Here is a 17,012-nt window from a genome sequence, read left to right as displayed (position 1 = left end):
CGGCCACATGAGATAGATTGGTGTTGCATGTAATCGGTTAGAGGCAAGCATATTGATGCTTTCATCTTGACTTAGATAATCGGCTCAAGGAGAATTTGTTAAGTGCTTAGTTAATTGATATTCAGTCAATGATGTGTGTATTCGGTCATAAAAGTGCACATGAGGAAATGTTAGAGTAAGTGTATTAAATTGCTCAATGTGATTAAAATGCGTATGACCATTTTGTATTCGAGCTAAAGGTGGCCACATGACCTATCAAACTCCTTGTCATATTCGGCCATAAGCTAGCATAATGAGACTCTAATAAGCTAAATTTGTTTGATTTAGCTCAAGAGCTTAGAGGATCAAAGTCGGATAGGAGAAAAGAGAAAGTAAACGAATAGCCGTGGATATCTAATCGTCGACCACTTCCGAGGTAAGTTTTAAGTGATTAAACGTTGAGTAAATTCAATCATAATAGGACATAATGAGTTGATTTAATAAGATATGATGTGGCCATGATATGTCTTAAACTCAAATGGTAAGTTCATAAGTGTTTGGACTTGGAAATTTAAGAGCAAATTGTAATAATTTGCTTTGGACAGCAGCAGTAATGTGATTTTAGAAAATCACTATAAATTGTTGGTGTGGAATTATAGGCTGAATAAAATATGCAATCAAAGCTTAGTTAGTCTAGTTTCTTATAAAAGAGACCGTGTAAGCAAAGAAATTGCCTATAAAGAGATATTTAAAGTTGTGCGGGACTGTGTCAGAATGACTCCGAAATCCCCTGTTCTGTTTTTAGAAAATCATTATAATTTGTACAAAAATTGTTATAAGATAAAATTTATATTATTAGACTCCTTAATGAGTCTAGTTTCAAATGAAATCAAATAGAACACATTTTGAATTCTGTACAATGAGAAATTTGATTTGTAGTGAAGAGTGGTCAGATTAGTCAAACAGTGAAACAGGGGAAACTTTAAGAAAATTCTGGTATTGATTGGCCAAACCAAAAATTCTGAAAATTTTTTGGATAAAATATGTATGAGTCTATTTTTAGGGAAAATTAACGGTACTTCATTTGGAGTTTCGTAACTCCATTTACGAATAATTTAATGACTGTTGCTCAGGAAAAACAGCTTGTGCTGAATTTGGGATTTTGTTGTAAACCTTAATAAAACTATTTGAGTTGCTTATAAGCTATCGATTAAACATTGGTAATCAAAGTACCAAATCCGTATTAAAGTGAAGCTATAAGCCACAAATGACTAGTATACCTAGTCAATTTTGTTATGATGAAATTGATGTACAAGATATGTATATGTGATAAGGCCGAATGGCCAATGTGATGAATGTGAAAGTATATATATGTGATAAGGCCGAGTGGCCAACGTGATGAATGTGAAAGTGTATATATGTGTGATAAGGCCGAATGGCCAATGTGATGAATGTGAAAGTGTATATATGAGATAAGACCTAATGGCCAATGTGATGAATGTGAAAGTGTATATATGTGATAAGGCCGAATGGCCAATGTGATGGATGTGAAAGTGTATAAATGTGATAAGTCCCGAAGGGCATTTGTGTCAGTACTATATCCGGGTTAAAACCCCGCAGGCTTTATGCGAGAATATTATCCTGATTAATGTCCGTAGGCTTCGTGCTCGTACTATATCCGAGCTTTAAAGACCCGACGGCTAAATGCTAGGATTCAAGTAAGACTTTGATATTGAGTATCTGCATCAAGTTACCATCAAATAAGTACTATGTATTTAAGATGTTCAGGTACGTATTACTTACTCATCAGTGGAGTGATTTCGAGGTGAATTATCAGTATCAAAGAGGTAGGTAAATGTGATTAATATTATAACTCCAAATATGAGAATGATCTAATTGGTAATGGTATGTTTGTATAATAAAGTATGTGATGAAATATTCTTATGTATCAGTGCATATTCTGCCCAAAAGCCTTATGATTTGAGTATGGGTTGGGTTGAGCTAGATGTGCCAGTACAAGGTAAGGATTATGATTTGTAAGCTTACGTATATGTGATAAGGAATATGTTTGGTTCTTTATGTGCCTATGGTACTTTAGTACTTGTCATGTTGAAATACTTAAAAATATGGATGTGATTATGAACAAGTGGAAAGGATTATTGAAAGCTGAAAATGGATGAAGAATGTGCTTTGGAAATATTTGACCATCTAGGTCATTATTATTCGAAAGTATATATGTGACAGCCAAGTGTTGCGTTTAATGATATTATAGTTCGAGATGAAGCTCTAGATTAACTTCATCGAACAGTTGAAATGAATGACCAATGATAGTGATTGAGAACACTTTGTTTTGCTTAAAACTTACTAAGCATTAAATGCTTACTCCGTTCTTTGAATCTATGTTTTATAGATTTTGGTTCGTCAGCTATCGGACTCGGGATTATTGAAGTCGAAGTCGCCCACACTATCAAAGCCCTTTTGGTACACTTTTGGTTGAACTCTGAAAATGGCATGTATAGGACTACCCTTTTTGTTGTTGGTCATGTACCCTTGGTTTTGTGTAAATTTGGACAGCCATGCGAAAATGGCTTAAATATACTTTGATCATAGCATTATAATCGTTTTGTATGTTGTTCGTTGAGAGGTATGGGTTGGTAACGATTAGCCATTGGAATGGTTATTCATGATCATTTTGGTGCTATGGTTATTCATGATCATTTTGGTGCTATGTATGACAAACTCTAGTTGATCCATGGAGGATCATGAAATGGGTAAAGTTTACCTTAAAAATAGATGCTGACAGCAGCAGTGATGTGGATGTGAAAAATCACTAAAATTATTAGTAATGGAATTAAATAGTGAATGAATTATGAAATCGAACCTTGATGAATCTATTTTCATAGGAAAGTAACGAAACGATCATATGAACAGTATATTATGAGATGTTAAAGTTTTCGTGATATAGGGCCAGAACGGTTTCTGGATCCTCTATTCCGACTTTGGAAATTCACTATAAATCAACAAGAGATAATTAGAAGTCATGCCTTATATGTACAGATTCCTTTTTGAGTCTAGTTTCTTTAGAAACAAACGTCATAAGTATTTAATCCCTGTACAAGGAGATATCTAAGTTGTAATGCATGAAGGTCAGAGGAGTCAAACCCTGAATCAGGGGAGACTTTAACTAATAAACTGTACTAATTGGCTTGACCAAAAATTCTAGAAAAAAATTTGTAGATGGATATATGAGTCTAGTTTCAGGAAAAATTTACGAAACTGGTTTTCGAGTTTTGAAACTCAAGATATGATTTTTAAGGCGACAGTGACGCAGTTAACCAGCTTCTCTGGAAATTTTTTTAATGGACTGTGAAAATAAATGTATTATGTCTGTTAGCACCTCGTGTTCGACTCCGGCAACGGTCTTGGGTACAGGGTGCTACAGTTATACAATGACCAATTCAATAAAGAGAAATCAACCTTCTAAATCAGGATTTCATATCCCGCTCATGGAATCAAAGATTTGATCAAGCAATTAAGACTATTGGATTTGAGAAAATCTAGATGAGCCTTGTGTTTTCAAACATTTAGGAGATAGAAAGGTGGTCTTTCTCATTCTATATGTCGACGACATTCTACTCATTGAAAATGATGTAGAGACATTGTTATTGGTTAAACTGTGGCTAACCCAACAATTTAGCATGAACGACTTGGGAGAAGCTAATTTCATTCTAGGTATTTGAATCCTAAGGGATCGAAAGAATAAAGTGATAGCACTATCTTAGGCTTCATACATAGATAAGATACTGGAGCATTATGCAAAAACCTATTCAAAAAATGAAAATCAACCTTCTGTATCAAGATTTTATATCTCTTTATAAGAATGTCCTAAGATAGAGAAAGAGAGAGAAAACATTTGTATGCTTCGGCAGTAGAAAGTCTCATGTATTCTTTGCTATGCACAAGCCCAGATATATGTTTTGCAGTGGGGTTGGTAAGTCGATATCAGGCGAATTCAGGTCCAAGACACTAGAAAATAGTTAAGCATATACTCAAGTATTTATAGAGAACTATGGACTATATGCTTTTATATTCCAAAACTTAATTATAAATCATTTGAGCCTCACCTACATATGTTTGACCAGTCCCTTCGCTAGCTCGTTAAAACTAGAAATGAATTACATATTTGAATAGAAGTGAACAAAATGAATAGGAAAAGAGAAATGGAAACATTCAAGAATGATTATAGTTTTCTCCGAAATGGAGAAATAAAAATCATTTGGAAATGAATGTAGGTTTTCAAAATGGAAATGGAAATAAAATGGAAATGGAAACTAGCAATCCTATATAGGATTACTTAAAAAATGATGGAAGAATGAGCATATGTTTTTGGACTGTTTTAAAGCCCGAAAATGAAAATAAACTATTCGGTCATAATGAACATGTTGCTTGTGAAATATTGAACATATTTTCTCAAAATTTTACAGGAGTAAAATCATCAAAATTTTACAATAGGTAAAATCGTCAAATTTTTGTTGGGGGTAAAATAGGTATGAGAAAATTGTTTTATATATAAATATTAAAGTTTATTTTGGGAAATAGAAAAACTGAATCAGATTGAATCACATTACAAAGTACTGGGTCAAAAAGGCAAAAGAAGTACTCATAATTGGAATCGATGTAAGAAAGGCCCAAAACCCCTTATGTAAGGAGGTGGGACGACAAAATTGTAACACCCCTTACTAGTATTAGATGCTAGAACAGGGTACGAGGCGTTACCGGACTGAAACATAAGTAAACATACAAAATTGGGCCATAAAATTTCATTCAATTTAAAATCATTCATTCACATGCATATTGTCCCTTATATGAGCCCATGAGGCCCAAAACATACATTAGGAGTGGTTCGGGACTAAACCGAGAACTTTAGAAACTTTTGGGAAACTTAAAAGATTTTCATCATGAAACAGGACCACACACCCGTGTGGTTAAGGGACACGCCCGTGTGGCATATCACACGCCCGTGCTTCAGGCCGTGTCCATCTTAAAGTGCATTCTATTTATGACGTCATCATTAAATTGAGGTCATATGGCCAAGTCACACACCCGTGTGCTTAGGCTGTGTCCTCCACACGGCTGTGACCCATCCCCATGTCTCTGCCTGTGTGGTGGCAACTGGACATTCTATTTTGCCAAAAATTAATATGCAAGGGATACACGGCCGGATCACACGCCCATGGGGGCAAACTATGTGGACAAATTAAATGCTATTTACCAAGCCATTTGCCACCCTTATTCACACATACACTCATATCAATTCAAAGGCACAAAACATAACATACTTAGGCAACCAAAACATCCAGAATTATGACCAACACATGCTAATACAATATCAACAAGCATTCATCACTAATAACATAACCCATCACATACACACAACCACAAACCACATCTCAAAGACATAGGCACATGCATAATCGTATCATCAATATAAGCCAATATTCATGGCTATACACAAATTGGACCATAATCATTATAAGCTAACACATATTGGCCACATTAACAATGACATAATTAATCAATAGACCAAGTCCCTATACATGCCATAAACTTAAAATACTTGCATTCACTTATACCCAAATGATAACTTGATAGTGTCATAGCATCTCCGGTGAACTCCAACCCGAGATAGCTAAATTAACCTATAAGAGATAGGAAAGGAAGAGGAGTAACCAATAAAGCTTAGTAAGTTCATATGCAAATAATAAACAACTATTAACATTCATTTACTTTATCCATCCATAAGAATACTATTATTACAATTTGCATTAAATCTCAAGATTACCACTTATTCATTCATAGTGCTTACTCTTTTAACTTATAAACACCATTTACATGCATTGGCATTACCCTAGCCACCATAGTCTCCCCATTATAACATATCACATTATTTAACAAGTTATTTCCATCCTCTTAATCACATGCACATTATTTATGAGTAATCATAATTTCAACATATAGTTCAACCACCTTTCACTTGTCTAAGCTCGTATCTTACTATATTCTCATAATGACTTTATTCGGTACTTGTCTTTCCTTTTCCTCATATCCAATGAAACACAATTTAAATAAATAAACCGTACTATATCACAATTTAATTAGGCTCATAAACCTATCACATGATCATTATCAAATATTATCATGTATCCATTCATCTTAAGTGTAAATCAATATTCATAAGGTTATCGATATTTCTTAAGCGTAACTTACTCGAATACATTCTTACCTAATGTTCATCACACACCGAGCTCATTACTCATGACTTGTCGGTCATACCTATACCATCTCGTAACATATTTATACCTTTTCCATCTCATCATTGATATACCCGTTGAACCACTCGGAATACTAAAGGATACTCGGAAAGTCTTACACATAAGTGTCATAACTATAGCCAATGCTACCTCATATCTTTACAATACATAGATGCTCACTCTCGAGCAAATTTAGGGCCTGCTCACATGTGACAGCCCATTCCCGTATCCAATGCCAGAACAGGGTTCAAGGCGTTACCGAATCAAAACATAAACATTCCTACAAAACCGGGCCATAAAATTTCATTCAATTCAAAACCATTCATACACAAGCATTTTTCCCTTTATACGGGCCCACGAGGCCCACATCATGCATTGAAAGCAAATTGGGACTAAACCGAGAACTTTCAAAACTTTTGTGGCACTTAGAAAAAATTTCCATGAAAACAGGGTCACATTCCCGTGTGGGTAGGCCGTGTGGTCACACACGCCCATGTAACTCTCTATTTATGACGACATCAATACAATTAAGGTCACACGGCCTAAGCACACGCTTAGGGCGTGTGACAAATTAAATTCCAAAATTAGGTGCAGACTTCACACAGCCTGGGCACGCGCTCGTGTCCTAAGGCCGTGTTCTTCACACGGTGGAGACACACGCCCGTGTCTCTGCCCGTGTGTTTACTACAGAGCATTCTATTTTTGTATTTATTAGGGTGCAGGGGACACATGGCCAGAGCATACGCCCATAGGGTAGACCGTGTGTCATACATGGCCTAGACACACGTCCGTGTGCCTACCCATGTGGACAACTTTGAGGCTATATTCCAAGCCTTTTGTCACCCTTAATGATACATGTACACTTACACATCTCAATGACATCCTACATGGCATAAATGAGCACTTACACGATCCCAAACATAGCTCATGCATATCAACTTCTTATCAATTTATACTTGCTTAAGACTCCATATTTTATTTAGATTAAGCTTACCAAATCACGTGCAACATAAACATCAATTTACTTCCATTTTACACTTTTATGCCTTAGTTGTTATTCTGCCATTTACTCACAACTCCATCATTAAACATCCATGCCGAAATGAATTTAACCACATCATGAATGACCTTAGCACAAGCATGCATATATGAATAGGATTACATCCCCATAATTAATATGAGCCATATCTCATGGCCATATACAAAATGAATCATCAAATCATTATAAACCAACACATTTGACTAACCCAATATGATATATAACAAAAAGACCAAGTCCCTATACATGCCATACTCAAAATGTTGAAACTAACTATACCCAAATATCCAATTGATAGTGTGATCGAGTCTCTGACGTCCTTCGATCCCTGAGCTAGCTTGGTGATACTATAAGAAAATGGAAAAGAGAAGGAAGTAAGCATAAAGCTTAGTAAGTTCACATGCAAATAAATAGTAGCAAAATCATGATTATATATAAATACCATTGACATAACATAGTTTACATATATGTCATCATAAATTCATAGGCATAACTTAAATTTATAAGCATGACTTATACATTTTCAATCTTACCAAAAGATCATCACATACGGAGTTCATTCATAAGAGTTTTTCGTACATACCTGTACCAACTCGTAATACATTTTCATATTTCCTCATCAATGACTTATTTGTCAAACAACTCACTAATTAACACTCGGAATACTATCAAATACACGGAAGACTTGCACATAGTGCTTCCAACGTAGCCACATGCTACCTCATATCACAAATCACACATTGCTCGCTCTCAAGCTAATCACGGGCCTACTCACACAAGCTGACAGGTACCTGTAACACATGTCGGGCTACCCAGCCACCAGTAGAACGTACAAGACTAGCACCGGATTTACATAGACACATATCACATATCTTATGAGCTCAACACATATAGTTCCTAGTGACATGTCACATTGTATCCTAATTTATTCCTAACGTTCAAACAAGATTTTCTTGATATCACACATTCGTCGAACTCGTTCACAATGTCATGTTCATAGACTATAATATCTTTCATACACTTATCATAATAATTAAACATAGAGACTCATACATAAATAAAATACTAAAACATGATATATCATTGCATTATTTACATATGAGCTTACCTCGGTACAAAATATGGACAATTAGTTTGATTTAGTCCAAAATCTTATTCTTTCCCCTATTTAGGTCTCCGTTTTAATTGATCTATAATAGCAATTTCAGCTCATTTAATCATCACATTATTCAAATCAATCCAAAAACTATATTTTAGTAAAATTACAATTTGCCCCTAAATTTTCACATATTTGCAAATTAGTCCCTAGGCTCGTAAAATGAAATGTGGTTATTTTCTTTGCTACCCAAGCCTAACCGAACTTATAACATGTTCATAGAAGCCCACATTTCTCATTAAATCATACATCTTACTACCTATTTTACAAACTTTACAAATAAGTCCTTTTTATCCATTTTCACTAGAAATCACTTGGTAGATGTTTATCACACATCAGACATTCATATTCCTCCATTAAACATCAAAACATATGCATGTCATACATGGGTCAAATTTCAAACATGAACCCTTCTTAAAAATATTGTAACAATCCTTACCCGAGTTCGACTCCGGAACAGGATATGAGGTGTTACCGGACTTAAACACATACATTCAAATATTTTCAGGTCATAAAATTTTGCTCAATTTTTAAAACTTTCAAACTTCCTCTTAACAACCCTAATGTAGACCTATGAGGTCCAAAACACACTTTGGAAATGGTTTGGATTTAAACTAAACACTTTAGGAAAACTTTGTAAAATTTCCAAGCAAACAGGGGTACACGCTCATGTGTCATCTTAAAATGGTCATGTTGAAGGCCCGTGTGGCTCACACGTCCTGAACATATCGGAACATGCCCGTGTCCCTAGCCCGTGTGAATTTAATTCTTGATTCGAACCTACTAAGGTTTTTACACGGCATCGCACACGCCAGTGTCCATGGCCTGTGTCCCCCACACAGCCAGGACACGCCCTTGTCTCAGCCTGTGTGCAAAAACCTTAACATTCTGTTCCTGATATCAGTAACCTTTTAGGGGCACACGGCTATGGTACACGCCCGTGTACTAGGCTGTGTCCTCCATACAGTTGGAACACACGGCCGTGTCTCCACCCGTGTGGTTACTACTGGGCATTCTATTTTGCCAACTTTAGGTGCAAGGGACACACAGCCTTACCACACGCCCATGGGGCAAGCCATGTGTCACACACAGTCTAGACACACGTTCGTGTTTCTGCCCGTGTGGACAAAAACAAGTCTATCTACCAAGCCTTTTTTCCACCCTTACTTGCACCAACCTACACAACATCAAACATAACCAACCCAAGCTTAAACACACATAACCAAAACAGCCACAACTATGAGAATTTTCATCAAATGCATTTAATAATAATCAATATTAGCTAACATCAATGGCCTATACAAAATGAATATCACCTCCATATGAGTCAACATTTGTGGTTAAACTAACATGACACTAAACAAAAGATCGTCTGTATACATGCCACACTCAAAACATTTAAACTAGCTATACCAAAAGCTTCAGGTGATAGTGTGATCAATGCCTCCGACATCCCTTGATTCCCGATATTAACTTGGCGGCACTATAAGAAAATGAAAAAGAGAGGGAGTAAGCATAAGCTTAGTAAGTTGCATGTAGATAAGTAACAAGGTCAATCACGCATATTTAAACACATATCATGTTATAAACCTACACAACATTCTTGAGTGCACAAAGGTAGATATCACTACATACTTATACATCACAAATATAAGCCAAAGATTACAAAATCATCCCAAAATCATTTTCATAGATAGAACTTGCTCATGTAATTCTTACCATTAAGGCATCATAACTAGACTCATATCTCATGAGTTTCGAATAAAAACCTGTACCACTTACAACATGATTATATCATTCCATATCTTTATGATAAGCTTTAAAAATAACCCGTGAAACCATTTGGAATACTGAAGGATATCCGATAAGTCTCACACAAGAGAGTAAATTGCCAATGCCATGTCCGAGACATGGTCTTACACTGGCTTACATGTCGAGGTCGATGCCATGTCCCAGACATGGTCTTACACTAGCTCTCGTCTCAATGCCGATGCCATGTTCCAAACATGGTCTTACACTAACTCTCATATTATGGCCGACGCCATGTCCCAGACATGGTCTTACACTAGCGCGCATATCAACACCGATGCCATGTCCCAGACATGGTCTTACACTAGCGCACATATCAACGTTGATGTCATGTTCCAGACATAGTCTTACACTGGCTCTCATAATGTGGCCGATGCCATGTTCCAAATATGGTCTTACACTAGCACACATATCACTCAAATGTCATGGCATGGATATCCAATCTATTCCTAGGTTCAACGGGAATTTATCACGTTAAATTTCATCATGCATTATTCATAAGTATATTCATCCATATTATGAAAAAAATCAATCATTCAACACATAATATCAATAAAGTTGCTTTACTTACGTACAACTTACCTCGGTATACAAAAAATGGGAGACTAGATTGAATTAGTTTACTAGCTTGACCTTTCCCCGGTCTAGGTTCGGATTTCGTATTTCTTGATCTAAAATAATAAAATTCACTAATTTAATCATCACATCAATCAAGACATTTCATAATCATATTTTGGCAAAATGACCGTTTTGCCCCTAGATTTTTACAAAATTATGATTTTACCACTATGCTCGTAAATCGATTTTTATCAATTTTTCTCAATAACCAAGCTTAGCCAAATTCTTTTTATACCTATAGCATATTAAATTTTCAAATATTTCACACAATTACCATCCATTTAATCAACTTCACAAAATGGTCCATTTTAGGTGTTTTTCATGAACATCACTTCACAAAAGTTATTTACTTAACAACCATAACTCATTTTCTCTCATAAAGTTTCAGCTAACAACATAAATACTCTCATGGTAAACCTCCAAACTCTCAACCCTTTTGCAAAATAGTCTAGCTCATGCTACAAGGGTCCTAAAAGTATAAAAATAAAAAAAACCATCTAAATAACTTACTTGCAAGAGGATAGCTTGGCTGAAGTTTTAAGCTCCAAAAACCCTTATTTTTGTTGAGAATTTCAATGGAGAAGAAGAACACTATAGCCTTTCTTTTCTTTTTTTTTTTTAGTCAAATAAGTCACCAAAAGCTCACCTAACCTTGACATTTTGATTTTCTTTGTCCCTATGGCCGGCCATCTTATTATTAAAGGCCTATTTTCTCTTTAATTTTGGCCATCTAGCTATTTGACACCTTTAGCTAATGAAATAAAACTTTTGTCCCTTATGCAATTTAGTCCTTTTTCGGAATTGAGCATGCAATCGCTAAAATTATTTCACAAAAATTTTCATGCACTCATATAAACATGCTATAACACATAAAATAATATTAAAATAATTTCTCTAACCTCGGGTTAGTGGTTCTGAAACCACTGTTCTGACTAGGCCCAAAATCGAGCTATTACAAATATGGCTAGAAATAGGTAAATCGGGTTACGAGGGTTTCAAAAATGTAAAGACCATTAAAAACGGGGCTAGGATGCATTTACTATTGAGCTTGAAAGTTGAAGAAACCCTAGTTATCAGAGATTTTCAGCCAAGGTGGGAGAAGATGGACACAATTTTTGACTTATTTTCCCTTTTTATTCTTTTATTAACCAAATGAAAAAAATGCCCTTAAGGCCTTTTTTTCAAATTTTTCCTATTCATGCCCATTTTTGTCCATAAAAATAGAAATTGGGAAAATTTCTATTTAAAGACCTCTAATTAATAATCCAAGAAAATTTCATGCTTAAGGCTTCTAGAACTCACCTTTTGCAACTTTTGCAATTTAGTCCTAAATGTCAAATTGGACACTTTATCAATAAAATTTCTTCATGAAATTTTCACACAAGCATGCAATCATATCATAGACCTTATAATAATCGTAAAATAATTATTTCTACTACATATTTGTGGTCTCAAAACTACTATTCTAACTAGGCCCTAATTCGGGATGTTACATCACACAAGCTGACAGTCAAGACATAACTACGCAGTGCTGCTCACACAAGCTGACAGGTATCCGCAACACATGCCGAACTACCCAGCCACTGGTAGACGTACGAGACCAGCACCTAGATCACATAATCACATATATAACACATGGGTCCCTAGTGACATGTCACTCGTATCCTATTTTATTTCTAAGGTTCAAACGGGATTTTTCACACTTGTCGAAACTTGTTGATTGTATCCATAGAATTAATCATTCATTCCACACATTAACGAAGCATTTAAAATATTTAAAATAAAAACATAATAATTCATTATTCACATACGAACTTACCTCGATACCAAAATGGCAAAAAGGGACCTAACCGTCAATTTCTCGTGTTTCCCCCATTCTAGGTCTGAACCTCGTCTTCTTTGATCTATAATATCACATTTAGTCTATTTATTAGTCACACTATTTAATGTGATCCAAAAATCATATTATGGAAAATTACATTTTTGCCCCTAAAGTTTCATATATTTACATTTTAGTCACTAGGCTTGTAAAATGAAATGTATTCCATTTCTTTACTACCCATGCATAGCCGAATCATTTTCATGCTTATAGTAGTCCACATTTTCCATTAACTCATATTTGTAACACATATTTCATAACTTTTACAAAAAGGTCCTTTTATGCATTTTCAATGAAAATCACTTAGTAAAAGTCATTTCTCTAACCATAAACATGCATTTTCTACCATTAAACATCAGAATACACACATATTCATCATGGGTCAAAACCCTAGACTTTAACCATATCTCAAATTAGTGGTAGAAATAGATAGATCTTGTTACGAGGATTTTAAAAACGTAAAAAATCATTAAAAACAGGGCTAGAACGGACTTACAATTGAGCTTGGAAGCTTGAAAAACCCTATCCATGGTTTCTCCATGCAAGTTTCAGCCAAGGGGTTGAAGAGGGACAAAAATTGGCTTTTAATTTTGTTTTTAATTCATTTTAATAACTAAATGACCAAAATGCCTTTAATGAAAAACTTTGGAAACATGCCTAACCATGTCCATTTTTGTCCACCAACTTAACCAATGGTCTAATTACCATATAAGGACCTCCAATTTAAAATTTCATAACAATTGGACACCTCTAACATGTAAAACTCAACTTTTGCACTTTTTACAATTTAGTCCTTTTGACTAAATTGAGTGCCCAAACGTCAAAATTTTTGAACAAAATTTTCACAAAATTATTCCATGAAATTAAGACCATAAAAATATAATAAAAATAAAATTTTCCTCGTCGGGTTGTGGTCTCGAAACTACTATTTCGACTAGGCCTAAAATCGGGCTGTTACAAAAACCCTAGTATCATTAACTAGGGTTGTTGTCCCCTATATCCTATATAGACTAGGATATTTTTTTTCTAGTGGAAATAAACTTTTACAACTCTACAAGGGTTCTACTTTCTCCTCCTATAAATAGATGGCACTTGTAGATATATTAAGACAACTTTTGAAAGATTGTAATTCTGCTGGAAAATAGGGAGAATTTATTCTCAACTTATAAACATATTTTTAAAAATACTAATTTTATCAGTTTCTATTCAAGAAAAGAGAATTTTTTTCTTTCACACTAAAAGAAAAACTTTTTCTAGTTCTGTGTTTTGATTTAATTGTTTTGAGCCCAGACTCGAAACAATTCTTAGAACAAGAAAAACGGAAAAGATCGATTGGTTGAAAGCCGGGAAATTTTAAGGATCTACTTATCCAAAAACACAAGTACAATTTTAGTCTAAGGTTTATTGCAATAAATATCACAAACCGAGTCGGTTTTCAAAACAATTTGCTATGCAAGAAAACCGTTTACAAACCATATTTTTTCCAACAATAATTTTTGACACCATTGGAAGATCAGGTCGTTACACTTTGACACTAAAATAAAACATCCTTTTGGTTGTGGCACCAACAGCACTCTTGCGACATCCCATTAGATGCGTCCCTCAGGATGTGCTTTATGTCAACCGTCCCTTATGACACCAACATAAAAGTTCTCAACATGGGAAATTCAGTTACATTGGCCATCCCTAACTAAGGCCCTCTCGGTCCCTCCATGGTCACTCCATTAGGTGTGGCCATCTTGGTCAACTGCAACACATGCGACACCATCGAACTTGGTCAATCTCAATCTCAATTTTGAACTTTAATACTCATTCATGCAAACTTTGGCATGTCTCTCTTTTCTCCGCACAATTTCTTAGTTTGCCTGAACAAGATATCCCCCACTTGTTCTTTTGTTCAAGCTCTCGGACTTGATAATCCTCTAGTCTAATTTGGTTAAAAACTCGGTGATACTTAGACTAGCTCTATATATCTCATGTATTAGTAGCTGATCATGGATAAAGGCATCATAAGCCCTATCCCAAACACAAGGATCCAACGATCCACTCATGGTTCTCTGACCAACTCATACTAAAGGGTTCCCGAACCCACTCAAACTCAAGGGACCTCCAACCCATTTCAAACTCAAGGGTCCTTGAGCCCACCCAATCTTGCTAGACCTTCTAAGCCTATCTTGATCACAATGGCCCACTGGCCAACACAGATGGAGCCTGCAACTGTTCCAGCACTATTTAGGCACACTCTTGCACTACTCAAGTGCCCTCAAATTGATTGCCTCAATAGGACACTTCACTTGCTCCAACGATCCTCAAGTGTACTCTAGCTCGTTGCCTGTAAGAACATTCATTGGTTCTAGTAGCGAGAAACGAAAACGATTCTCATGTTTAAACAATAGTATATTTTGCTTCTAAATTGTTGGAAATATACTATTGCAAAACAAAACCGTTAGCGCTGACAGAAAACTAAACTGAGCGTAAATAAATAAAGCAATCACTGTATCGTAGAAGAACCACTACCTTGGAAACAAATTCGCCTTGACCGGTATAATCATGTAGTGGGTGCCACCCCCAAGGTTAACACGGTACTTCAATATTTGTACACCTAAATAAAGAAGATGGAACATAATTGGTATTGCTTTTCTCGAAAGGAATGAAAATCGAAAAAACAAAAGCAATTGGTCGAAAATTTGGTTAGAAAATAAACTGAAAGGAAACAAGCGAAACCACACTAGGTTCAATTCGTATGAAAGATTGGAGGAGCCACAGACAATCTTACTTAAAACCGAATCTCCTGGATAGAATTTCTCTCTCATGTAATTTCTCAAAACACCAGAATTTAGAGAACATAAGGATGAAAGAAGTTGTTTTTCTCTTGTTGTGTTCTATAAAAAATAAGGAGAATGACCTCCTATTTATATTGTTTTCTGAAAGGAAAAACAGTAAATTTGAAGAGTCAATTTCCTAAAAAATCTAAATAGCCAGATTTTGTCAAATTGTAACCATTTAAAAGCTAGATTCTAATTTTGTCAAATCGTAATCGTTAAGACTTGTTTTTTTCAATTTCTTTACATTACCAATAGTATTTTTGTCCAAAGTCGATATTAAAGTTTTTCTTTAAATTTTTTTTTATTTAAACAACATATTAATTATTGTTGCTTTTTTTTCAATAAAATTTGAGCCAACATGGTCGCTATGTGTACAAAGTAATTCATCTTATTATTTGCATCGATTTGAACTTGTCATGACAATTTCATTAATGGAAAAAAAACGACATTGTTATAGATAGGACCAAAATTGTTAAATCCATAGACAAATTAAATATTAACAAAAAAAAATAGACAAGTTAATTATTAATATGTAGTTTGAAGATGATTTTTTTCGGCTAAATTATAATAAAAAAAGGAAGGATAAATTACACCAATAGTTACTCAACTTTGATTTCAATAACAAAACAAGCACTCAACTTTCAACTCAGTCACTCAGCTTTTAAAAAATAACAAATCAGTCACTAACATTATCGAAAAGTAACAAATCAGTCACCCATTAACATTTTTTGTTATAGGCCTAACGAAATAGGTGGTGTAGTTAGTTAACTAGCTGACGTTGTCAGTTAACTTGCCGCGTTATACATAAGTTGGACATGAACTAAAAAAATAATTTCTTTTTCATTTATGCTCAATAATCCTTTCTATTTCCTCCCACTTTCTTTCACTTTCCAAGCAACCAATCAAACTAAAAAAGAAAAGCATAAGAAAAACAATTAAAACAGAAAAATCAAATTAATTTATACTGAAAACAAACAAAACTAACCATCAACAGCGGTGTTCTGAGCCTTACAAACTACACGTCCGACTCAACTCGGATCCTGATTGTCAATCTGGATGACTGAGTCAGCGATGTCAACCTGGGTTTAATTTTGAGACCACAAAATTTCGAAAATCTTATGGATATTCTCCAATCAAAAAGAAAAGAAGGGGCAGAGACAAGAACATTAGTCGGAATTGTGGAGGAAACCATGGGAAGAAGAAAAAAATTCAAAAGAAAAAGGTAAAAATTTCAAAAAGAGTGAAGGATTGGATAATAAATGAGTGCTTTTTGGATGATATGAAAGGAGAACACATGAAAACTTGGACTGTGACGATTGGGTTCTTAGAGTGAGGGATTGGACGATATAACCATTTCTTCTCTTCTTCTTCTTCTTCTTCTTTTTCTTCTACTGCC

Source organism: Gossypium arboreum, chromosome 3 (genome assembly GCF_025698485.1).
Source record: "Gossypium arboreum isolate Shixiya-1 chromosome 3, ASM2569848v2, whole genome shotgun sequence".
Classification (NCBI taxonomy): domain Eukaryota; kingdom Viridiplantae; phylum Streptophyta; class Magnoliopsida; order Malvales; family Malvaceae; genus Gossypium; species Gossypium arboreum.
This window is presented reverse-complemented; position numbering follows the sequence as displayed.